Source organism: Lathyrus oleraceus, chromosome 3, assembly GCF_024323335.1.
Source record: "Lathyrus oleraceus cultivar Zhongwan6 chromosome 3, CAAS_Psat_ZW6_1.0, whole genome shotgun sequence".
NCBI classification, from domain to species: domain Eukaryota; kingdom Viridiplantae; phylum Streptophyta; class Magnoliopsida; order Fabales; family Fabaceae; genus Lathyrus; species Lathyrus oleraceus.
The window spans coordinates 91,635,201-91,661,813 of record NC_066581.1 but is presented as its reverse complement, the minus strand read 5'-3'; positions in this window follow the sequence as shown (position 1 = coordinate 91,661,813).

Genomic DNA, 26,613 nt, shown 5'->3' with positions numbered 1-26,613 from the left:
TATCCAGGTCGCAATCGCTGTCAGCATCTTCTACAACATTAATTTGACTCTTGTCAGAGCTGAACCCCAGGCCAAATTTGTCAGACTTGTACGGTACGTCGATCAATTGACCCCAGCCAGTACGACCACCATCTTCAACCACGGCTTGAGCGTCCTTCAGAGAAATCATAGCAGGAGGAGCACGAATAACCTTAGGTACACAGGAAGTTGGCTTAAGGACAGGATTGGTCGGAGGAACTACTTCAAATGACTGACAAGGAGTCTCAATGAATTCACCATCCATCTCGACGTATCTGAAGGTATGCACACTACTGACAATGTACTCTTCTTCTCCACACACGGTGACAATTTTGCCCTCTGTGGGATACCTCAGCTTTTGATGGAGAGACGAAGCTACAACACCTGACCCATGAATCCAAGGGCGTCCCAGCAAGCAGGAATAGGCAGGACGAATGTTCATTACATGGAAGGTAATGTTGAAGACTTGAGGTCCTATCTTGATAGGAAGGACTACTTCGCCATGGACAACACTCTTCGCACCATCGTAAGCACGTACCACAATGTCACTAGGTTTCAGTTCAATGCTTTTACAATCCAGCTTATCCAGCACAGCTGTCGGCAGCACATTCAAGGAAGAGCCATTATCGATCAACACATGAGACAAAGTGATTCCCCTACACTCAATGGAGATATGCAGGGCTTTATTATGATTCTTTCCTGCTGGTGTCAGGTCAGCATCGGAAAAGCCTAGGCCATTGTCAACAGCCAAGTGAGCAACATAATTTTCGAACTGATCGACAGATGTTTCCTGAGGCACATGAGCAGTCTTCAAGAATTTTATCAATGCATTGGCATGAGATTCAGAAGATAACAGCAAAGATAACATCGAGATCTTAGACGGGGTATGCCCCAACTGTTCTACCACATCGAAATCACTCTTGCGGATGATTTTCAGCACTTCTTCCATTTCCTGTTTGGCAACATCTTCGGGAGTAACTTCGACCGATGTCTTTGACTTAGAAGGATTGACTGGTTCCTTTCCTCGAGTTTCAAGGACAGGAGGTGAGATTTCTGGAGAGAAGATCCTTCCACTTCGAGTAATTTTACTAGTCCCAACGATGCCATTAGGATTAGTAGAATTGTCAATTTGCTTTACGCCATGGACGTAAACATCACCGCCATAATTCCACGGAATAGCTTTGCTTGAGGAATACGGGATCGGGCCAGGTGCAGTAATGATTAGGGGAGCTACCCTGGGCTCAACAGTAATCTTCACAGGCGCCCTGGTAGCGGTAATCTTCACTGGAACTTTGGACCTAGCAATCACAGATATTTCTTCAATAGGGTTTTCCGCCTTAGGAATCTTTTTGAAGAGAACTGTACGATCATCCATCAGCCGTTGAATACCATTCTTCAATTCCCAACAATCATCTGGTTGGAATATACAGAGATTGCAATCTTCAGCACAACCTGGAAATAAACCAGCTTGCAATAAATTCCTCTTTATGATCGGGAGAGGAGATGTTAAGTCCGCCACATTGGAAACGTGATCGTCGTCATCCACGGCATTGACCGTCTTGTCATGATTAGGCATAGGAGAAGTGATGACATTAGGGGTCTCCGGAGGCTCAAACTCAATTTCTCCAGCTTCGATCATATCCTGAATCTTATTCTTCAATGACCAGCAATCGTTTGTATCATGCCCGGGGCTATCGGAGTGATATGCACACCTGGCATTAGGGTTATAACGAGAAGAAGTAGTGTTGGGATTCGTAGGAGGATCTCTGAGGGTGATCAAATTTGCCTTTAGCATTCCCTGCAGTGCCTGTGCCAAGGTCATATTGATCCTGGTAAACTGCCTTCTTGGCCTGTCTTGTTTGGGCTGGAAGTTTTGAGATGGTGGTGCTGCAATCGTAACTGCTCCGATGTCATGGTCACGGTTTTTCTTGTTACGACCCTTTTGACCGTACACAGCATTTGATTCATTCCTCCCCTGATAGGACCTTTTGGTGCTTGCAGGGGCAGCCGCCTGTATCTTTCCACTTCGGATGCCGCTTTCAACACGTTCACCTGTCAATATAAGTTCAGTGAAACCTGATGAAGAACTTCCCAGTAGATGGCTGTAGAATGGGCCAGTCAGTGTGCCCATGAACATATCCACCAATTCTCTGTCAGTCATAGGGGGTTTGACTCTGCCTGCCAAATCTCTCCACTTTTGAGCATATTCTTTAAAGCTTTCTTTAGATCCCATAGTCATATTCTGCAGCTGTAGCCGGGTAGGCGCTAGTTCAGAGTTATACTGGTACTGTTTATAGAAAGCTGTTGCTAAATCAGTCCAGGTGCGGATGTCAGAGCTCTCGAGCTGATAATACCATTCCAACTGTGTGCCAGACAGACTCTCTTGGAAGAAATGGATCCATAGCTTCCTGTCAGTGGTATGCGGCTGAATCTTTCTCACATAAGCTCTCAGATGCATCTGAGGACAAGATGCACCATCGTACTTAGTGAAAGTGGGGATTTTGAATTTGCGAGGAATGGTCACATCGGAGACCAGACCCAAACTTTCGAAATCCAGACCGGGCGCCTTCTGACCCTCCATAGCTAGCATACATTCTTCCAGCAACTTGTACTTATCATCTCTTGGAGAGTACTGTTCATTTTCATAATCTTCATCGTCATCCTCAGGGTTGGAGAAATCAGCATTCTCTTCCTCTGAATCATTCTCCGCCCCCTCTTCTGGACCATTCGGGATTCCAAACTTGACTCCTGCGGCCTGTCCTTTACGCCTTCTTCCCGGGTTAATGAAACTCACAGCTTTCTTGTCTTTCTTCTTTTCGAGCAAAAGAGCCTTCAGTTCCTCCTGCCCCTTGGATAAGCTTAGCATCATCTCCTTGAATTGAGCATTCTGAGTCTGGAGATCTTTGACAGTTTGTTCCAGATCCATTTTTCTGTTTGTAATGAAGACCGTGAGAACATTGAACTTGTAGAATACCTGTTATGCAGTGTTATGTTATGCTATGCAATGTATGAAATGTTTTCAAGGACTTTTGGGATTTAACTTTGCGTAAATCACCAACAAGAGAGACATGTTTATTGCTGATTTCTTTGATCAATGTTCATTACAAAAGGAATAATAATAAAAATACAATGAAAGCTCAAGTCTCCCAGGGGCGACTTCTTTTTGGGCGAAGATACACATTGAGTCTTCGTTCCTCATTAAGCTGACTGGTAAGTTCTAACACTTTCTTCCTTTCTGCGACGAACTGAGTCTCGAAAGTATCCCTTTCTTCTCTCAACTGGATCCAGGATCTCTTTAGTTCCTCAACGTTGGTAGGCATATCTGGATAAGGAATGATCTGAGGAGCACCTCCTTCAGCTTCAGGTTCGACAATCTGAGGTCCGATTGCAAGATATGGCATGACAAGTTCACGAGCTCTGGCGCGTACCCATCTGAGATAAGGTTCCATAGGAATAGAATTTTTCTGTCCTAACGTACCTCTCTTCACCATGCCCCAAGCTCGTACAAATCTTTGACGGAGGCCTTGTGAATCGTTGTCATAGTCGAACATGATGCCTTCGATGATCATTTTATGTGGACCATCTCTTCGAGCACAACCAAACTGTCGCAGAGCTAAAGCAGGATTATAAGTAATACCTCCTCTTATTCCTAGGAGTGGTACATTAGGGAACTCACCACAACGGTCAATGATGGTAACATTTTCCTTGAACTAAGGACACCAACAGATGTCTGGGTGGGAGAGCGACATTATCCTTTGAGACCATTTCAAATTCTGCTCGTTCTTCAAGACTGATTGAGGAAGGTGCGAAATAAACCACCTAGACAACAAAGGTATGCAGCACATGAGAGTCCCTTGCTTCTTCATGGTATGAGTGTGGAGGGAATGCAAAATGTCTCCCAGCAAGGTAGGTACAGGGTTATGAGTGAGAAATATCTTAATAGCATTCATGTCTATGAATTGGTCTGGATTAGGGAATAACACCAAGCCATAGATTAGCAATGCCAGGATGTCTTCGAAAGCACGGACATTCATAACTTTTAAGAATTCTCGGGCCTTATTTGTCAGGAATTTGGCAAGTAAACCCTTAACTCCACTCCTTGTTACCCAATTAGCTTCAATGTCGGACTTCGTCATGTGTAAAGCTGCGGCAACTTCTTCAGACTTCGGAACCTTTTCTAAACCACTGAAAGGTATTTGATCAAGGATAGGTATCCCAAGCAGTCTGGAGAATTCTTCCAGTGTAGGTACCAACTGATAATCTGGGAATGTGAAGCAATGATGTTTAGGGTCGAAGAACTGGAATAGAACTCTCATCATATCTTCTTTGAAACCAGTGGTAACCAAATTGAGGAGAGAACCGTGTTTCTTGATGAACTGGGCATGATCGGGGAGCTCTGACACTAAGTTCTTCAGTTGAGGAGAGATTGCTACAAAATTGATCCGGATGGTCTTCCTGGGAGCCATAGCCTTACAAAACAGGGCAAAGTTAAATCCCTAAGTCCTTGAAATGGTTAGTACAATGTTATGATGTCATGATGTTATGATGTTAAGATGTTATGATGTTATGAGGTTATGATGTTATGCAAGTAGCAAACATAAACCAGTCACACAATCATTCCTAGGTTTTAAGGCTTGCATGAGTTCCATAGGTAAGTACCCTCCCCACTGAAGTTTGGTTGGTTCAACCTGTCCTAGAATAGTAACCGGGTTCTAGAAGGATCTCCAATCATTGACCTTCCTTTACGTCCACTTCAGTGCAACACCAAGTGGTTGACCGAAGCTTCCCTAAAGTCCAATCTCAAAGAGTGTAGTATCGAGTCTCAACCAACCCCAGTTGGAACCGAAGTCAGTTATCTCACTACTTTCTAATGGCCAGGATGAGTCAATTAGGGTTCTAAAGGTCTGGTTAATGCTTTAATGACACCACGCGGAAGCCAAATTTTTCCTTAAGTGAACATGAGGAACATCAGGACATCCAAAGTGTCACATTAACCGTAGCCATCATTTTAACCATTCCAGTATACGCCGGATAGTCGCGATGATCTATTGCTACTTACCTAAGGTACACTAGATCCGGGTGTAGGATCTTTCACTCAAAAATACCCAAGCAATCCCTTAAAAGTAAATCAGACAATTTGGAATAAGTGATCTTGTTTTTAAGGTAACCTCTCTTTTTAAAGTATCCCCAGCAAAGTCGCCAGTTCTGTCATACGGTGAACTGACTTGGGGTGTTTTGCTTTTTATCGCAATGTCGCGGATAGCAAGAGTCGCCACCGACTTTTCTTTTATCCAATAAGGAAAGGTGGAAAAGAATAGGAAAGACCTCAATAGATTTTGGGTTCGGGAGGTACATTATACAAAGGGAAGGTGTTAGCACCCTTCGTATCCATGGTTATCCATGGGCTCTTAATTGCTGGATCACTTATATTTTTGTCTGAAAAGTGTTGGTGAATTGTTTAAAAATGTTTCGAAAAGAGAGTTTAACTTTGTAATGATTCTCGTATGAATGTATACAAAGTATTTATCTCGTTTGATTTTGAAAAAACAGTTTAGAAAAATATAACTTGGTAAAGATTCTAGTATGAATGTATACCAAGTGGTGATTTTCTAGGACTTGCAAAGTGTGAGGGGTGGAAAATGTTTTAGGTTATGATCCAGCAATTGAGAGTTATACCTTCCTAAGGTCGTTATGAACGTTTCCTATCCTTATGGGGGTAAAACTGTCCTTACTATTGAGAAGTAAGTAATTTTACCCTTTGGATGTTTAAGGGTCATCGTAGGGTCATCGATAGGTCATTGAAGGCAACAGTTGTAAGGATACCTTAGCATTCGAAGGGACGATCATCATTTAACTGTAGGCTACACCGAAGGGTCATCGAGGGACGAAATCATATATTCGAAGGCAACATCCGAGGGACTATGATTTATTTTATGATGATTTAATCGAAGGGCCATTGCTAAGTGTATCCCCACATTCGCGGGACATGACCGTGGTGCCGTAATATCGTAAGGCAAAAGAGAGGTCCAAGATCACATATTTAGAGGCCGTATTTTACAATCGATTAGGTAATTAGGATGAATCTCCATATTAAAATCAATACATTAAAATTAATACATTAAAATTAATTAAGCAATTTAGGGTGGATCTTCATAAGGGTATCCCACAAATAAAGTGGAAGGCCTAAACAGCACTCTTTTCCTGGGATATGTGAACCTTTACAAAATTCAGCAAACGGGTTAGAATACCAATCAGGGTGCAATCGAGGATTACACCGCAAAAGAAAACACAGCAGCATGAATGTCAGGCAAAACAGTGCATAATTAACATCGAATAGATCAGGTTACGCATAGGACATAACAAATATCAGCGGCTGTCCCGTTCGCCTCTGCCTCGCCTAGCGAATGCTCGCTACATGCTCGCTTAGCGATGTGCTAGCGAGCGGCTGCGGGTTTTGAATTTCAGAACAGTATGATCTCAGCATGCTGCATGCCTTATTGCATTCAATTACAGAAAAAATATGGTCAAACACTCAGGATATCCAGGCGTACTGGAATTCACATGCAAAGTCTAATTACATATCCAAAAATTCAATCATGATGCATTATGTATTTAGAGATTTACAAATTGGGAGCATAAAACAATAATGATACACAAACCTGTTTGCAATGGAGTGGTAATGCTGAATTGGCAAGTCACTTTTGGTATCGGGTTGAGTTGGGCGACGGTAACTTCGGTGCGGATGAGCGGCCGTCAGGGTTTCTTCACTCCGACTTCTCTGGGCTACTCTCCAGGGTTTCTATGCTAGGGTTTCCGTCCGTCTTCTTCTGTTTTCGTTCCCCTTTTCCATTACTGAAGTGCTGGTATTTATAATGCTCTTTTTTTGTGACCTAATGGGCTCAGAGTGAAGCCCAGAATTTTCTGTTATCTGTCAGCTTCGCTAGGCGAGCGTGTAGCGAACGTGTAGCGAACGTTCGCTAGGCGAGCGTGTAGCGAACGTTCGCTAGGCGAGCGTGTAGCGAACGTGTAGCGAACAGGCCAGTTTGGGCCATTTTCTGGATTGGGCCATTCGTGAGCTGGGCCTTCGTTCCTTTAAGATCAGTGTCATAAAAATGAGACGAAGTGCCCTGAAAAATGTCTTAAAATATTAATGGGCAAATTTTGGGGTATGACAATATGTTCTAAATGATTATGAATCTTTAGTATTCACATTTCAATTCAGCTACAATTATGATATTTAATCAATCCTTATTACATGGTAATGTTAGACTCCTACAAGACCCACGCATAAAGCTGGTAAAGGGATTTCAAGACGCATCGAGTCGGTTGCATCTCTAAAAGAGGTACAAATATATATACCTATTGAATTATATACGCAACGATTCTGTTGCATCACAAAAAGTCATGATTTAATTTATATGAATTTTTAGGTTCCCGGTCGAAAGTTGAAAAAAGCTGGTAACGATATTCCTCCAACGACGTCCGGGACAAAATCTCAAATTATGATGCGTCTTGAGAAAATGGTGAATGAGTCCGATATTATGCACGGGGCCATTTGTAGTATAGATTTTGATGAAGGTGTTTCGGAGCTGCTCATTTCGAAATAATTGCAAAGGAGGACATGCAACAACTTTTTGAACACGACGAATTGGGCATCGCTGTCATTCATACATACATATGGTACTCCGATCAATCTATAATTTACTTAGTTGAACAATTTATTTACGCATTTCAATGAGTAGTCTAATGTTTATTATGTTTCTATTTAAGGTATATGTATGTAACATTGCTGCGGGGAACTGAATTGTGTAACCGTTTCAATTTTATTGCTGCTTCCCGTATCAACGCAACGTTAATAACGAAAAATCCAACATCCGTAAAGAATGATCTAGTCGATAGATTCATGGCGACTGGCGATAATACTACACCCAGTTTGTATTTTTTACCGTTTAATTCTGGCAACGGGTTAGATTTTCTTTCTAATAATTTCATTCTAATCTATGTATATCTTTTACGTAGAAAATTTTCATTCATCTAAATTTTTGTTTTATTTTACAGTGGTCACTGGGTGTTGGTTGCTATGGATCTTTCGAGACTAATAGTGTATTATCTCGATTCGTTATCGGGTGATTGGAGTAAATATCCGAGTATGAAGAAGACGGTTGACGCGTAAGTGAAATTCCCCTAAATATTTGTGTGTATTTGTATATTTAATTATGTCTGTCAGATTGATCTCAATATACGTTTTTATTTTGTTAGGGCAATAATAAAATTTAGATCGAAAAAGAATTATCGCAATAGGAAGGACATTACCTGGATCAGAGTTCAGGTATATATTAAGTATCTTATTTTTGCTTATAATAGTGTTTATTTTTTTGCTTATAATAGTGTTTGTAAGAAATTAACTATATATATATTGTTTGTTTTTCTGTGTAGTGTCCTCAGCAAAATAATTCGGTCGATTGCGGATTTTTTGTATTGAGATTTATGAGAGATATCATTGCGTTGAATCGTATAGACATCCCAAAAATGGTATGGAATAATAACTTAGGGTTTATTTTAATATTATCGGATATTTCATCTAATTTGTTACTAAATCATGAATATGTTTTATTCTCTTAATTGTAGTACTTTGAGGAATACAAATCTTACTCAAGAGCTCATTTGGATGAAATGAAGGATGAATTGTGTCAATTCATTGTTGATCAAAGAATCATATAGCTAGGTTGTATATTGTTGTACATATATGTATGGAATGTTGTTGTTGTATGCTGTTGTTGTATATATGTTGTATATTGTTGTTGTACTTTTACTAAATCATGAATATGTTGTTGTATATTGTTGATCAAAGAATCATATATTAATGTTGTATATATGGAGGATTAATGTTGTATATAAATGGATTCATGTTGTATATATCAATGGATTAATGGTGTATAACATTGGATTAAAGGATGAAATCAATATGAATTTTACACTTTTGCAGCATGCGAACAGGTTACCAATTAAATATCCACTGTTTTTCAAACAAATTTTTTTAAAATAACTAACACTTTAGAGGGCGCTTTCTGTAGGAAGCGCCCTCTAAACACTTTACATTGACAACTTTAGAGGACGCTTTGTCCAGAAAGCGCCCTCTAAACACTTTACATTGACAACTTTAGAGGGCGCTTTTTCCAGAAAGCTCCCTCTAAGGTGTCCCTTTATTGACCACTCCAGAGGGCGCTTTTTTCTGAAAGCGCACTATAATGTGGCCCTTAAAGGGCCACTTTAGACAGCGCTTTCTCCAGGAAACAAAGCGCTGTCTTCACCTATGCCAGCGCCACTTTAGAGGGCGCTTAAAAACGCTGTTATAGGCCAAAATAAGCGCCCTCTTTTCCCTTATTTGGCGTAGTGAATTTTGATTATCAATAATATCTTTATCTTAACTAATATGTCCACCATTATTATCATTATTATTATTATTATATTATTATTATTATTATTTTAGAGGCCCCTACCGCTATATATATATATATATATATATATATATATATATATATATATATATATATATAATTTTATTTTTTTGATTTGTAAATTATAGTTTAAAATTATAAATAATAATTATAATTTTAATATTTTTAAAATAATTTAATTTTTATGTTATCAATTTTTAAATTCTTTAACAAAAGTATATATTGTATTTTGACGAGGTGTACATATCAAAAGTGTTTACGTGTGACTAACTATAGCGGATACTGACTAAACGAATTACAGATCATTATTAACGGTGAGAGTATACCTGCTTGATCTATTAAGGGCAATTTATTTTAATTTTAAAAAGATGAATTTTTATAGAGGGCGCTTTGTCTAGAAAGCGCCCTCTAAACACTTTACATTGACAACTTTAGAGGGCGCTTTTTCCAGAAAGCGCCCTCTAAACACTTTACATTGACAACTTTAGAGGGCGCTTTTTCCAGAAAGCGCCCTCTAAGGTGTCCCTTTATGGACCACTCCAGAGGGCGCTTTTTTCTGAAAGCGCACTATAATGTGGCCCTTAAAGGGCCACTTTAGACAGCATTTTCTCCAGGAAAACAAAGCGCTGTCTTTACCTATGCCAGCGCCACTTTAAAGGGTGCTTAAAAGCGCTGTTATAGGCCAAAATAAGCGCCCTCTTTTCCCTTATTTGGCGTAGTGATAAGACTTGAAAAGATGATTTATTCTATATCCCAGACTATGAACCTTCTGAAACGCTGATTTTTTTCGATTTCAGCGGTTCGCAATCGATTTTTATGGTTTTGTTTTATAGGTTATTATGTTTAATTGGACATGACACTGTTCCGTTTTCTCTTCAACTAGTCATAGCGGCCTGTCTGGTACGGTTTTGATCGCAATGTGTCTATAGTCTTCAAAGTGCTTAATCAAATTCGTTCTTCGTCCTAGTCATTTTAAAATAATATGTAATGTAGCTATATTCTCTCTTACGACATGTCTCTTTGGCTCATTGAAGAAAATAAATTTTATTTAGTTGATTCACAAAATTGTAAATTAACTTTTGAAATTAATGTTGATGCATTGTAAAATTTACAAAAATATAGTGGTAAGCGTTAAAATTTAAATTAGAGTTAACACCATTTGGCTTCGCCCAGGCTTGAACTGGGGACCTTCAGTGTGTTAACACCATTTTAAATGGTTTTAATAAAAGTATTTGTAATTGTATTTTATTGATTAGTTGTTATTCCATTTACATGTAGTTATAAATGTGAATGTTTCAATTGTTTGACTGATGAAAGTTTATTATTATATCAATTTTAATGATAGTTCATATGGTTTTAAGTAACACGACCTTTCGTGAAAAAGAATTAATTAATCCATCAGACTCATAATATGTGTCAGTTTTGAAAAAACAAAATTCTGCTTCAAATCATTTGTCCATTAAAAATACCAAAGAAAAATTTATTATTATTTCCCCCCACCCCCCAAGGTTACCATTATTTTTTAAACCTTTACCCACATATGCATTCCTCTGACTACTATTATTAAAAATATATTATTAAATAATATTGATTTTATATTGGAAATCAACATAACTAACTATTAATATAAGAAATGTGTCAATATCATTAAAGACAATTTTAAATTAGAATGATGGAGTAGTATATTTATATAAAACAGATTTCAGAAAAGAAAGAAAATAAGAATTAGGGGTTATGTTCAGAAAATAAGTAATAGATAATGTTGAGAATTTAAATGAATTCTAGTTAAGTAAAGTAGTTAACAGTGAATTTAATCACATATTTAAATAGGAGTGTTGTGAGAGTCAATTATGGTATGAGACCTAATTATGGGTTGAACACTTTTGGATTTTGCTACCTAATTAATTGTATATATAACAATAGTTAAAACTGAACCAAACAATAAATTGGTGTAGACAAGAGTGTAAGGTTTTAAGTTTTGGCTAGAGTCGAGCCAATGTCGAATCGGAAACAATTCATTTGACAATTTTTATTTAATATAAGATATATTTATTTGTTTTATTACCAAAGAAATAAAATTTCCATATTTTATACAAATATGGTAGTACTACACGAGTGAGTATTGAATTTGTAAATAAACACAAGGAATAAATTTGGTATTTGATCTTAAATTGTTTTTAATAGAAAGATTATTCATAGGACTTAGTCATAATCTCTTAATTCGCAATACGAAGTTTTAGTTTGGAAAAAGAATTTTATGACACTTTAAACTACTACATAATCATGACACAAATAAATAACGATGTTTTTTTAATGTGAACATAAAAAAAAGGTAGTATGGGACTATCCATTAAATTCCACTTCAACTATAATAAATTGAAAACAATATTCTATACTCCATTTACTCGGCCTCCACCAAAGATAACATAGATTTGTATTGTTTGGTAACTTATTCTCTTTTCAACAACTTCTATTCTTTTTCTTGCCTCCCACATTTGGCAATCACCCAGTTAAAGTATTTTATCCTTTACTTCCACACTCATCAAGATAAAAAGACGAGTCAGTCTCTCTATAAGACTTGAAAAGATGATTTATTCTATATCCCAGACTATGAACCTTCTGAAACGCTGATTTTTTTTCGATTTCAGCGGTTCACAATCGATTTTTATGGTTTTGTTTTATAGGTTATTATGTTTAATTGGACATGACACTGTTCCGTTTTCTCTTCAACTAGTCATAGCGGCCTGTCTGGTACGGTTTTGATCGCAATGTTTCTATAGTCTTCAAAGTGCTTAATCAACTTCGTTCTTCGTCCTAGTCATTTTTAAATAATATGTAATGTAGCTATATTGTCTCTTACGACATGTCTCTTTGGCTCATTGAAGAAAATAAATTTTATTTAGTTGATTCACAAAATTGTAAATTAACTTTTGAAATTAATGTTGATGCATTGTAAAATTTACAAAAATATAGTGGTAAGCATTAAAATTTAAATTAGAGTTCACACCATTTGGCTTCGCCCAGGCTCAAACTGGGGACCTTCAGTGTGTTAGACTGACGTGATAACCAACTACACCACAAAACCACCTATGTTTCATAGAAACATTTTAAATGGTTTTAATAAAAGTATTTGTAATTGTATTTTATTGATTAGTTGTTATTCCATTTACATGTAGTTATAAATGTGAATGTTTCAATTGTTTGACTGATGAAAGTTTATTATTATATCAATTTTAATGATAGTTCATATGGTTTTAAGTAACACGACCTTTCGTGAAAAAAAATTAATTAATCCATCAGACTCATAATATGTGTCAGTTTTGAAAAAACAAAATTCTGCTTCAAATCATTTGTCCATTAAAAATACCAAAGAAAAATTTATTATTATTTCCCCCCACCCCCCAAGGTTACCATTATTTTTCAAACCTTTACCCACATATGCATTCCTCTGACTACTATTATTAAAAATATATTATTAAGTAATATTTATTTTATATTGGAAATCAACAAAACTAACTATTAATATAAGAAATGTGTCAATATCATTAAAGACAATTTTAAATTAGAATGATGGAGTAATATATTTATATAAAATAGATTTCAGAAAAGAAAGAAAATAAGAATTAGGGGTTATGCTCAGAAAATAAGTAATAGATAATGTTGAGAATTTAAATGAATTCTAGTTAAGTAAAGTAGTTAACAGTGAATTTAATCACATATTTAAATAGGAGTGTTGTGAGAGTCAATTATGGTATGAGACCTAATTATGGGTTGAACACTTTTGGATTTTGCTACCTAATTCATTGTATATATAACAATAGTTAAAACTAAACCAAACAATAAATTGGTGTAGATAAGAGTGTAAGGTTTTAGGTTTTGGCTAGAGTCGAGCCAATGTCGAATCAGAAACAATTCATTTGACAATTTTAATTTAATATAAGATATATTTATTTGTTTTATTACCAAAGAAATAAAATTTCCATATTTTATACAAATATGGTAGTACTACACGAGTGAGTATTGAATTTGTAAATAAACACAAGGAATAAATTTGGTATTTGATCTTAAATTGTTTTTAATAGAAAGATTATTCATAGGACTTGGTCATAATCTCTTAATTCACAATACGAAGTTTTAGTTTGGAAAAAGAATTTTATGACACTTTAAACTACTACATAATCATAACACAAATAAATAACAATTTTTTTAATGTGAACATAAAAAAAAGGTAGTATGGGACTATCCATTAAATTCCACTTCAACTATAATAAATTGAAAACAATATTCTATACTCCATTTACTCGGCCTCCACCAAAGATAACATAGATTTGTATTGTTTGGTAACTTATTCTCTTTTCAACAACTTCTATTCTTTTTCTTGCCCCCCACATTTGGCAATCACCCAGTTAAAGTATTTTATCCTTTACTTCCACACTCATCAGGATAAAAAGACGAGTCAGTCTCTCTATAAGACTTAAAAAGATGATTTATTCTGTATCCCAGACTATGAACCTTCTGAAACGCTGATTTTTTTCGATTTCAGCGGTTCGCAATCGATTTTTATGGTTTTGTTTTATAGGTTATTATGTTTAATTGGACATGACACTGTTCCGTTTTCTCTTCAACTAGTCATAGCGGCCTGTCTGGTACGGTTTTGATCGCAATGTGTCTATAGTCTTCAAAGTGCTTAATCAACTTCGTTCTTCGTCCTAGTCATTTTTAAATAATATGTAATGTAGCTATATTGTCTCTTACGACATGTCTCTTTGGCTCATTGAAGAAAATAAATTTTATTTAGTTGATTCACAAAATTGTATATTAACTTTTGAAATTAATGTTGATGCATTGTAAATTTTACAAAAATATAGTGGTAAGCATTAAAATTTAAATTAGAGTTAACACCATTTGGCTTCGCCCAGGCTCAAACTGGGGACCTTCAGTGTGTTAGACTAACGTGATAACCAACTACACCACGAAACCACCTATGTTTCATTGAAACATTTTAAATGGTTTTAATAAAAGTATTTGTAATTGTATTTTATTGATTAGTTGTTATTCCATTTACATGTAGTTATAAATGTGAATGTTTCAATTGTTTGACTGATGAAAGTTTATTATTATATCAATTTTAATGATAGTTCATATGGTTTTAAGTAACACGACCTTTCGTGAAAAAGAATTAATTAATCCATCAGACTCATAATATGTGTCAGTTTTGAAAAAACAAAAATCTGTTTCAAATCATTTGTCCATTAAAAATACCAAAGAAAAATTTATTATTATTTCCCCCCACCCCCCAAGGTTACCATTATTTTTTAAACCTTTACCCACATATGCATTCCTCTGACTACTATTATTAAAAATATATTATTAAATAATATTGATTTTATATTGGAAATCAACATAACTAACTATTAATATAAGAAATGTGTCAATATCATTAAAGACAATTTTAAATTAGAATGATGGAGTAGTATATTTATATAAAACAGATTTCAGAAAAGAAAGAAAATAAGAATTAGGGGTTATGTTCAGAAAATAAGTAATTGATAATGTTGAGAATTTAAATGAATTCTAGTTAAGTAAAGTAGTTAGCAGTGAATTTAATCACATATTTAAATAGGAGTGTTGTGAGAGTCAATTATGGTATGAGACCTAATTATGGGTTGAACACTTTTGGATTTTGCTACCTAATTAATTGTATATATAACAATAGTTAAAACTGACCCAAACAATAAATTGGTGTAGACAAGAGTGTAAGGTTTTAAGTTTTGGCTAGAGTCGAGCCAATGTCGAATCGGAAACAATTCATTTGACAATTTTTTTTTAATATAAGATATATTTATTTGTTTTATTACCAAAGAAATAAAATTTCCATATTTTATACAAATATGGTAGTACTACACGAGTGAGTATTGAATTTGTAAATAAACACAAGGAATAAATTTGGTATTTGATCTTAAATTGTTTTTAATAGAAAGATTATTCATAGGACTTAGTCATAATCTCTTAATTCGCAATACGAAGTTTTAGTTTGGAAAAAGAATTTTATGACACTTTAAACTACTACATAATCATGACACAAATAAATAACGATGTTTTTTTAATGTGAACATAAAAAAAAGGTAGTATGGGACTATCCATTAAATTCCACTTCAACTATAATAAATTGAAAACAATATTCTATACTCCATTTACTCGGCCTCCACCAAAGATAACATAGATTTGTATTGTTTGGTAACTTATTCTCTTTTCAACAACTTCTATTCTTTTTCTTGCCTCCCACATTTGGCAATCACCCAGTTAAAGTATTTTATCCTTTACTTCCACACTCATCAAGATAAAAAGACGAGTCAGTCTCTCTATAAGACTTGAAAAGATGATTTATTCTATATCCCAGACTATGAACCTTCTGAAACGCTGATTTTTTTCGATTTCAGCGGTTCACAATCGATTTTTATGGTTTTGTTTTATAGGTTATTATGTTCAATTGGACATGACACTGTTCCGTTTTCTCTTCAACTAGTCATAGCGGCCTGTCTGGTACGGTTTTGATCGCAATGTGTCTATAGTCTTCAAAGTGCTTAATCAACTTCGTTCTTCGTCCTAGTCATTTTTAAATAATATGTAATGTAGCTATATTGTCTCTTACGACATGTCTCTTTGGCTCATTGAAGAAAATAAATTTTATTTAGTTGATTCACAAAATTGTAAATTAACTTTTGAAATTAATGTTGATGCATTGTAAAATTTACAAAAATATAGTGGTAAGCATTAAAATTTAAATTAGAGTTCACACCATTTGGCTTCACCCAGGCTCAAACTGGGGACCTTAAGTGTGTTAGACTGACGTGATAACCAACTACACCACGAAACCACCTATGTTTCATAGAAACATTTGAAATGGTTTTAATAAAAGTATTTGTAATTGTATTTTATTGATTAGTTGTTATTCCATTTACATGTAGTTATAAATGTGAATGTTTCAATTGTTTGACTGATGAAAGTTTATTATTATATCAATTTTAATGATAGTTCATATGGTTTTAAGTAACACGACCTTTCGTGAAAAAAAATTAATTAATCCATCAGACTCATAATATGTGTCAGTTTTGAAAAAACAAAATTCTGCTTCAAATCATTTGTCCATTAAAAATACCAAAGAAAAATTTATTATTATTTCCCCCCACCCCCCAAGGTTACCATTATTTTTCAAACCTTTACCCACATATGCATTCCTCTGACTACTATTATTAAAAATATATTATTAAGTAATATTTATTTTATATTGGAAATCAACAAAACTAACTATTAATATAAGAAATGTGTCAATATCATTAAAGACAATTTTAAATTAGAATGATGGAGTAGTATATTTATATAAAATAGATTTCAGAAAAGAAAGAAAATAAGAATTAGGGGTTATGCTCAGAAAATAAGTAATAGATAATGTTGAGAATTTAAATGAATTCTAGTTAAGTAAAGTAGTTAACAGTGAATTTAATCACATATTTAAATAGGAGTGTTGTGAGAGTCAATTATGGTATGAGACCTAATTATGGGTTGAACACTGTTGGATTTTGCTACCTAATTCATTGTATATATAACAATAGTTAAAACTAAACCAAACAATAAATTGGTGTAGATAAGAGTGTAAGGTTTTAGGTTTTGGCTAGAGTCGAGCCAATGTCGAATCAGAAACAATTCATTTGACAATTTTAATTTAATATAAGATATATTTATTTGTTTTATTACCAAAGAAATAAAATTTCCATATTTTATACAAATATGGTAGTACTACACGAGTGAGTATTGAATTTGTAAATAAACACAAGGAATAAATTTGGTATTTGATCTTAAATTGTTTTTAATAGAAAGATTATTCATAGGACTTGGTCATAATCTCTTAATTCACAATACGAAGTTTTAGTTTGGAAAAAGAATTTTATGACACTTTAAACTACTACATAATCATAACACAAATAAATAACGATTTTTTTTAATGTGAACATAAAAAAAAGGTAGTATGGGACTATCCATTAAATTCCACTTCAACTATAATAAATTGAAAACAATATTCTATACTCCATTTACTCGGCCTCCACCAAAGATAACATAGATTTGTATTGTTTGGTAACTTATTCTCTTTTCAACAACTTCTATTCTTTTTCTTGCCCCCCACATTTGGCAATCACCCAGTTAAAGTATTTTATCCTTTACTTCCACACTCATCAGGATAAAAAGACGAGTCAGTCTCTCTATAAGACTTGAAAAGATGATTTATTCTGTATCCCAGACTATGAACCTTCTGAAACGCTGATTTTTTTCGATTTCAGCGGTTCGCAATCGATTTTTATGGTTTTGTTTTATAGGTTATTATGTTTAATTGGACATGACACTGTTCCGTTTTCTCTTCAACTAGTCATAGCGGCCTGTCTGGTACGGTTTTGATCGCAATGTGTCTATAGTCTTCAAAGTGCTTAATCAACTTCGTTCTTCGTCCTAGTCATTTTTAAATAATATGTAATGTAGCTATATTGTCTCTTACGACATGTCTCTTTGGCTCATTGAAGAAAATAAATTTTATTTAGTTGATTCACAAAATTGTAAATTAACTTTTGAAATTAATGTTGATGCATTGTAAATTTTACAAAAATATAGTGGTAAGCATTAAAATTTAAATTAGAGTTAACACCATTTGGCTTCGCCCAGGCTCAAACTGGGGACCTTCAGTGTGTTAGACTAACGTATAACCAACTACACAACGAAACCACCTATGTTTCATTGAAACATTTTAAATGGTTTTAATAAAAGTATTTGTAATTGTATTTTATTGATTAGTTGTTATTCCATTTACATGTAGTTATAAATGTGAATGTTTCAATTGTTTGACTGATGAAAGTTTATTATTATATCAATTTTAATGATAGTTCATATGGTTTTAAGTAACACGACCTTTCGTGAAAAAGAATTAATTAATCCATCAGACTCATAATATGTGTCAGTTTTGAAAAAACAAAAATCTGTTTCAAATCATTTGTCCATTAAAAATACCAAAGAAAAATTTATTATTATTTCCCCCCACCCCCCAAGGTTACCATTATTTTTCAAACCATTACCCACATATGCATTCCTCTGACTACTATTATTAAAAATATATTATTAAATAATATTGATTTTATATTGGAAATCAACATAACTAACTATTAATATAAGAAATGTGTCAATATCATTAAAGACAATTTTAAATTAGAATGATGGAGTAGTATATTTATATAAATCAGATTTCAGAAAAGAAAGAAAATAAGAATTAGGGGTTATGTTCAGAAAATAAGTAATAGATAATGTTGAGAATTTAAATGAATTCTAGTTAAGTAAAGTAGTTAACAGTGAATTTAATCACATATTTAAATAGGAGTGTTGTGAGAGTCAATTATGGTATGAGACCTAATTATGGGTTGAACACTTTTGGATTTTGCTACCTAATTAATTGTATATATAACAATAGTTAAAACTGAACCAAACAATAAATTGGTGTAGACAAGAGTGTAAGGTTTTAAGTTTTGGCTAGAGTCGAGCCAATGTCGAATCGGAAACAATTCATTTGACAATTTTTATTTAATATAAGATATATTTATTTGTTTTATTACCAAAGAAATAAAATTTCCATATTTTATACAAATATGGTAGTACTACACGAGTGAGTATTGAATTTGTAAATAAACACAAGGAATAAATTTGGTATTTGATCTTAAATTGTTTTTAATAGAAAGATTATTCATAGGACTTAGTCATAATCTCTTAATTCGCAATACGAAGTTTTAGTTTGGAAAAAGAATTTTATGACACTTTAAACTACTACATAATCATGACACAAATAAATAACGATGTTTTTTTAATGTGAACATAAAAAAAAGGTAGTATGGGACTATCCATTAAATTCCACTTCAACTATAATAAATTGAAAACAATATTCTATACTCCATTTACTCGGCCTCCACCAAAGATAACATAGATTTGTATTGTTTGGTAACTTATTCTCTTTTCAACAACTTCTATTCTTTTTCTTGCCTCCCACATTTGGCAATCACCCAGTTAAAGTATTTTATCCTTTACTTCCACACTCATCGGGATAAAAAGACGAGTCAGTCTCTCTATAAGACTTGAAAAGATGATTTATTCTATATCCCAGACTATGAACCTTCTGAAACGCTGATTTTTTTCGATTTCAGCGGTTCACAATCGATTTTTATGGTTTTGTTTTATAGGTTATTATGTTTAATTGGACATGACACTGTTCCGTTTTCTCTTCAACTAGTCATAGCGGCCTGTCTGGTACGGTTTTGATCGCAATGTGTCTATAGTCCTCAAAGTGCTTAATCAACTTCGTTCTTCGTCCTAGTCATTTTTAAATAATATGTATTGTAGCTATATTCTCTCTTACGACATGTCTCTTTGGCTCATTGAAGAAAATAAATTTTATTTAGTTGATTCACAAAATTGTAAATTAACTTTTGAAATTAATGTTGATGCATTGTAAAATTTACAAAATTGTAGTGGTAAGCATTAAAATATAAAATAAGTTAACAGCATTTGGCTTCGCCCAGGCTCGAACTGGGGACCTTCAATGTGTTAGAATGACATGATAACCAATTACACCATGAAACCACCTATGTGTCATTGAAACATTTTAAATGGTTTTAATAAAAGTATTTGTAATTGTATTTTATTGATTAGTTGTTATTCCATTTACATGTAGTTATAAATGTGTATGTTTTAATTGTTTGACTGATGAAAGTTTATTATTATATCAATTTTAATGATAGTTCAAATGGTTTTAAGTAATACGACCTTTCGTGAAAAAGAATTAATTAATCCATCAGACTCATAATATGTGTCAGTTTTGAAAAAACAAAAATCTTTTTTCAAATCATTTGTCCATTAAAAATACCAAAGAAAAATTTATTATTATCCCCCCCCCCCCCAAGGTTACCATTATTTTTTAAACCTTTACCCACATATGCATTCCTCTGACTACTATTATTAAAAATATATTATTAAATAATATTGATTTTATATTGGAAATTAACAAAAACTAACTATTAATATAAGAAATGTGTCAATATCATTAAAGACAATTTTAAATAAGAATGATGGAGTAGTATATTGATATAAAATAGATTTCAGAAAAGAAAGAAAATAAGAATTAGGGGTTATGTTCAGAAAATAAGTAATAGATAATGTTGAGAATTTAAATGAATTCTAGTTAAGTAAAGTAGTTAACATTGAATTTAATCACATATTTAAATAGGAGTGTTGTGAGAGTCAATTATGGTATGAGACCTAATTATGGATTGAACACTTTTGGATTTTGCTACCTAATTCATTGTATATATAACAATAGTTAAAACTGAACCAAACAATAAATTGATGTAGATAAGAGTGTAAGGTTTTAAGTTTTGGCTAGAGTCGAGCCAATGTCGAATCGGAAACAATTCATTTGACAATTTTAATTTAATATAAGATATATTTATTTGTTTTATTACCAAAGAAATAAAATTTCCATATTTTATACAAATATGGTAGTACTACACGAGTGAGTATTGAATTTGTAAATAAACACAAGGAATAAATTTGGTATTTGATCTTAAATTGTTTTTAATAGAAAGATTATTCATAGGACTTAGTCATAATCTCTTAATTCACAATACGAAGTTTTAGTTCGGAAAAAGAATTTTATGACACTTTAAACTACTACATAATCATAACACAAATAAATAATGATTTTTTTTAATGTGAACATAAAAAAAAGGTAGTATGGGACTATCCATTAAATTCCACTTCAACTATAATAAATTGAAAACAATATTCTATACTCCATTTACTCGGCCTCCACCAAAGATAACATAGATTTGTATTGTTTGGTAACTTATTCTCTTTTCAACAACTTCTATTCTTTTTCTTGCCTCCCACATTTGGCAATCACCCAGTTAAAGTATTTTATCCTTTACTTCCACACTCATCAAGATAAAAAGACGAGTCAGTCTCTCTATAAGACTTGAAAAGATGATTTATTCTATATCCCAGACTATAAACCTCCTGTAACGCTGATTTTTTTCGATTTCAGCGGTTCGCAATCGATTTTTATGGTTTTGTTTTATAGGTTATTATGTTTAATTGGACATGACACTGTTCCATTTTCTCTTCAACTAGTCATAGCGGCCTGTCTGGTACGGTTTTGATCGCAATGTGTCTATAGTCTTCAAAGTGCTTAATCAACTTCGTTCTTCGTCCTAGTCATTTTTAAATAATATGTAATGTAGCTATATTCTCTCTTACGACATGTCTCTTTGGCTCATTGAAGAAAATAAATTTTATTTAGTTGATTCACAAAATTGTAAATTAACTTTTGAAAGTAATGTTTTTGCATTGTAAAATTTACAAAATTATAGTGGTAAGCATTAAAATATAAATTAGAGTTAACACCATTTGGCTTCGCCCAGGCTCAAACTGGGGACCTTCAATGTGTTAGAATGACGTGATAACCAACTACACCACTAAACCACCTATGTTTCATAAAAACATTTTAAATGGTTTTAATAAAAGTATTTGTAATTGTATTTTATTGATTAGTTGTTATTCCATTTACATGTAGTTATAAATGTGTATGTTTTAATTGTTTGACTGATGAAAGTTAATTATTATATCAATTTTAATGATAGTCCATATGGTTTTAAGTAACACGACCTTTCATGAAAAAGAATTAATTAATCCATTAATTAATAATGTTGAGAATTTAAATGAATTCTAGTTAAGTAAAGTAGTTAACAGTGAATTTAATCACATATTTAAATAGGAGTTTTGTGAGAGTCAATTATGGTATGAGACCTAATTATGGGTTGAACACTTTTGGATTTTGCTACCTAATTCATTGTATATATAACAATAGTTAAAACTGAACCGAACAATAAATTGGTGTAGATAAGAGTGTAAGGTTTTAAGTTTTGGCTAGAGTCGAGCCAATGTCGAATCGGAAACAATTCATTTGACAATTTTAATTTTATATAAGATATATTTATTTGTTTTATTACCAAAGAAATAAAATTTCCATATTTTATACAAATATGGTAGTACTACACGAGTGAATATTGAATTTGTAAATAAACACAAGTAATAAATTTGGTATTTGATAGGACTTAGCCATAATCTCTTAATTCACAATACGAAGTTTTAGTTCGGAAAAAGAATTTTATGACACTTTAAACTACTACATAATCATAACACAAATAAATAATGATTTTTTTTTATGTGGACATAAAAAAAATGTAGTATGGGACTATCCATTAAATTCCACTTCAACTTTAATAAATTGAAAACAATAATCTATACTCCATTTACTCGACCTCCACCAAAGATAACATAGATGTGTATTGTTTGGTCACTTATTCTCTTTTCAAGAACTTCTATTCTTTTTCTTTCCTCCCACATTTGGGAATCACCCAGTTAAAGTAATTTATCCTTTAATTCCATACTCATCAAGATAAAAAGACGAGTCAGTCTCTCTATAAGACTTGAAAAGATTCCTCCCACATTTGGGAATCACCCAGTTAAAGTATTTTATCCTTTAATTCCATACTCATCAAGATAAAAAGACGAGTCAGTCTCTCTATAAGACTTGAAAAGATGATTTATTCTATATCCCAGACTATCAACCTCCTGAACTCCACCAAAGATAACATAGATGTGTATTGTTTGGTAACTTATTCTCTTTTCAAGAACTTCTATTCTTTTTCTTTCCTCCCACATTTGGGAATCACCCAGTTAAAGTATTTTATCCTTTAATTCCATACTCATCAAGATAAAAAGACGAGTCAGTCTCTCTATAAGACTTGAAAAGATTCCTCCCACATTTGGGAATCACCCAGTTAAAGTATTTTATCCTTTAATTCCATACTCATCAAGATAAAAAGACAGTTAAAGTATTTTATCCTTTAATTCCATACTCATCAAGATAAAAAGACGAGTCAGTCTCTCATGAAAAAGAATTAATTAATCCATTAATTAATAATGTTGAGAATTTAAATGAATTCTAGTTAAGTAAAGTAGTTAACAGTGAATTTAATCACATATTTAAATAGGAGTTTTGTGAGAGTCAATTATGGTATGAGACCTAATTATGGGTTGAACACTTTTGGATTTTGCTACCTAATTCATTGTATATATAACAATAGTTAAAACTGAACCGAACAATAAATTGGTGTAGATAAGAGTGTAAGGTTTTAAGTTTTGGCTAGAGTCGAGCCAATGTCGAATCGGAAACAATTCATTTGACAATTTTAATTTTATATAAGATATATTTATTTGTTTTATTACCAAAGAAATAAAATTTCCATATTTTATACAAATATGGTAGTACTACACGAGTGAATATTGAATTTGTAAATAAACACAAGTAATAAATTTGGTATTTGATAGGACTTAGCCATAATCTCTTAATTCACAATACGAAGTTTTAGTTCGGAAAAAGAATTTTATGACACTTTAAACTACTACATAATCATAACACAAATAAATAATGATTTTTTTTAATGTGGACATAAAAAAAATGTAGTATGGGACTATCCATTAAATTCCACTTCAACTTTAATAAATTGAAAACAATAATCTATACTCCATTTACTCGACCTCCACCAAAGATAACATAGATGTGTATTGTTTGGTAACTTATTCTCTTTTCAAGAACTTCTATTCTTTTTCTTTCCTCCCACATTTGGGAATCACCCAGTTAAAGTAATTTATCCTTTAATTCCATACTCATCAAGATAAAAAGACGAGTCAGTCTCTCTATAAGACTTGAAAAGATTCCTCCCACATTTGGGAATCACCCAGTTAAAGTATTTTATCCTTTAATTCCATACTCATCAAGATAAAAAGACGAGTCAGTCTCTCTATAAGACTTGAAAAGATGATTTATTCTATATCCCAGACCATCAACCTCCTGAACTCCACCAAAGATAACATAGATGTGTATTGTTTGGTAACTTATTCTCTTTTCAAGAACTTCTATTCTTTTTCTTTCCTCCCACATTTGGGAATCACCCAGTTAAAGTATTTTATCCTTTAATTCCATACTCATCAAGATAAAAAGACGAGTCAGTCTCTCTATAAGACTTGAAAAGATTCCTCCCACATTTGGGAATCACCCAGTTAAAGTATGTTATCCTTTAATTCCATACTCATCAAGATAAAAAGACAGTTAAAGTATTTTATCCTTTAATTCCATACTCATCAAGATAAAAAGACGAGTCAGTCTCTCATGAAAAAGAATTAATTAATCCATTAATTAATAATGTTGAGAATTTAAATGAATTCTAGTTAAGTAAAGTAGTTAACAGTGAATTTAATCACATATTTAAATAGGAGTTTTGTGAGAGTCAATTATGGTATGAGACCTAATTATGGGTTGAACACTTTTGGATTTTGCTACCTAATTCATTGTATATATAACAATAGTTAAAACTGAACCGAACAATAAATTGGTGTAGATAAGAGTGTAAGGTTTTAAGTTTTGGCTAGAGTCGAGCCAATGTCGAATCGGAAACAATTCATTTGACAATTTTAATTTTATATAAGATATATTTATTTGTTTTATTACCAAAGAAATAAAATTTCCATATTTTATACAAATATGGTAGTACTACACGAGTGAATATTGAATTTGTAAATAAACACAAGTAATAAATTTTGTATTTGATAGGACTTAGCCATAATCTCTTAATTCACAATACGAAGTTTTAGTTCGGAAAAAGAATTTTATGACACTTTAAACTACTACATAATCATAACACAAATAAATAATGATTTTTTTAATGTGGACATAAAAAAAATGTAGTATGGGACTATCCATTAAATTCCACTTCAACTTTAATAAATTGAAAACAATAATCTATACTCCATTTACTCGACCTCCACCAAAGATAACATAGATGTGTATTGTTTGGTAACTTATTCTCTTTTCAAGAACTTCTATTCTTTTTCTTTCCTCCCACATTTGGGAATCACCCAGTTAAAGTAATTTATCCTTTAATTCCATACTCATCAAGATAAAAAGACGAGTCAGTCTCTCTATAAGACTTGAAAAGATTCCTCCCACATTTGGGAATCACCCAGTTAAAGTATTTTATCCTTTAATTCCATACTCATCAAGATAAAAAGACGAGTCAGTCTCTCTATAAGACTTGAAAAGATGATTTATTCTATATCCCAGACTATCAACCTCCTGAACTCCACCAAAGATAACATAGATGTGTATTGTTTGGTAACTTATTCTCTTTTCAAGAACTTCTATTCTTTTTCTTTCCTCCCACATTTGGGAATCACCCAGTTAAAGTATTTTATCCTTTAATTCCATACTCATCAAGATAAAAAGACGAGTCAGTCTCTCTATAAGACTTGAAAAGATTCCTCCCACATTTGGGAATCACCCAGTTAAAGTATTTTATCCTTTAATTCCATACTCATCAAGATAAAATGACGAGTCAGGGAATCACCCAGTTAAAGTATTTTATCCTTTAATTCCATACTCATCAAGATAAAAAGACGAGTCAGTCCTGAACTCCACCAAAGATAACATAGATGTGTATTGTTTGGTAACTTATTCTCTTTTCAAGAACTTCTATTCTTTTTCTTTCCTCCCACATTTGGGAATCACCCAGTTAAAGTATTTTATCCTTTAATTCCATACTCATCAAGATTCCATACTCATCAAGATAAAAAGACGAGTCAGTCCTGAACTCCACCAAAGATAACATAGATGTGTATTGTTTGGTAACTTATTCTCTTTTCAAGAACTTCTATTCTTTTTCTTTCCTCCCACATTTGGGAATCACCCAGTTAAAGTATTTTATCCTTTAATTCCATACTCATCAAGATAATCCCAGACTATCAACCTCCTTAAACGCTGATTTTTTTCGATCTCAGCGGTTTGCAATCGATTTTTATGGTTTTGTTTTATAGGTTATTATGTTAACACAATTTGTCTTCGCCCAGGCTCGAACTGGGGACCTTCAGTGTGTTAGACTGACGTGATAACCAACTACACCACGAAACCACCTATGTTTCATTGAAACATTTTAAA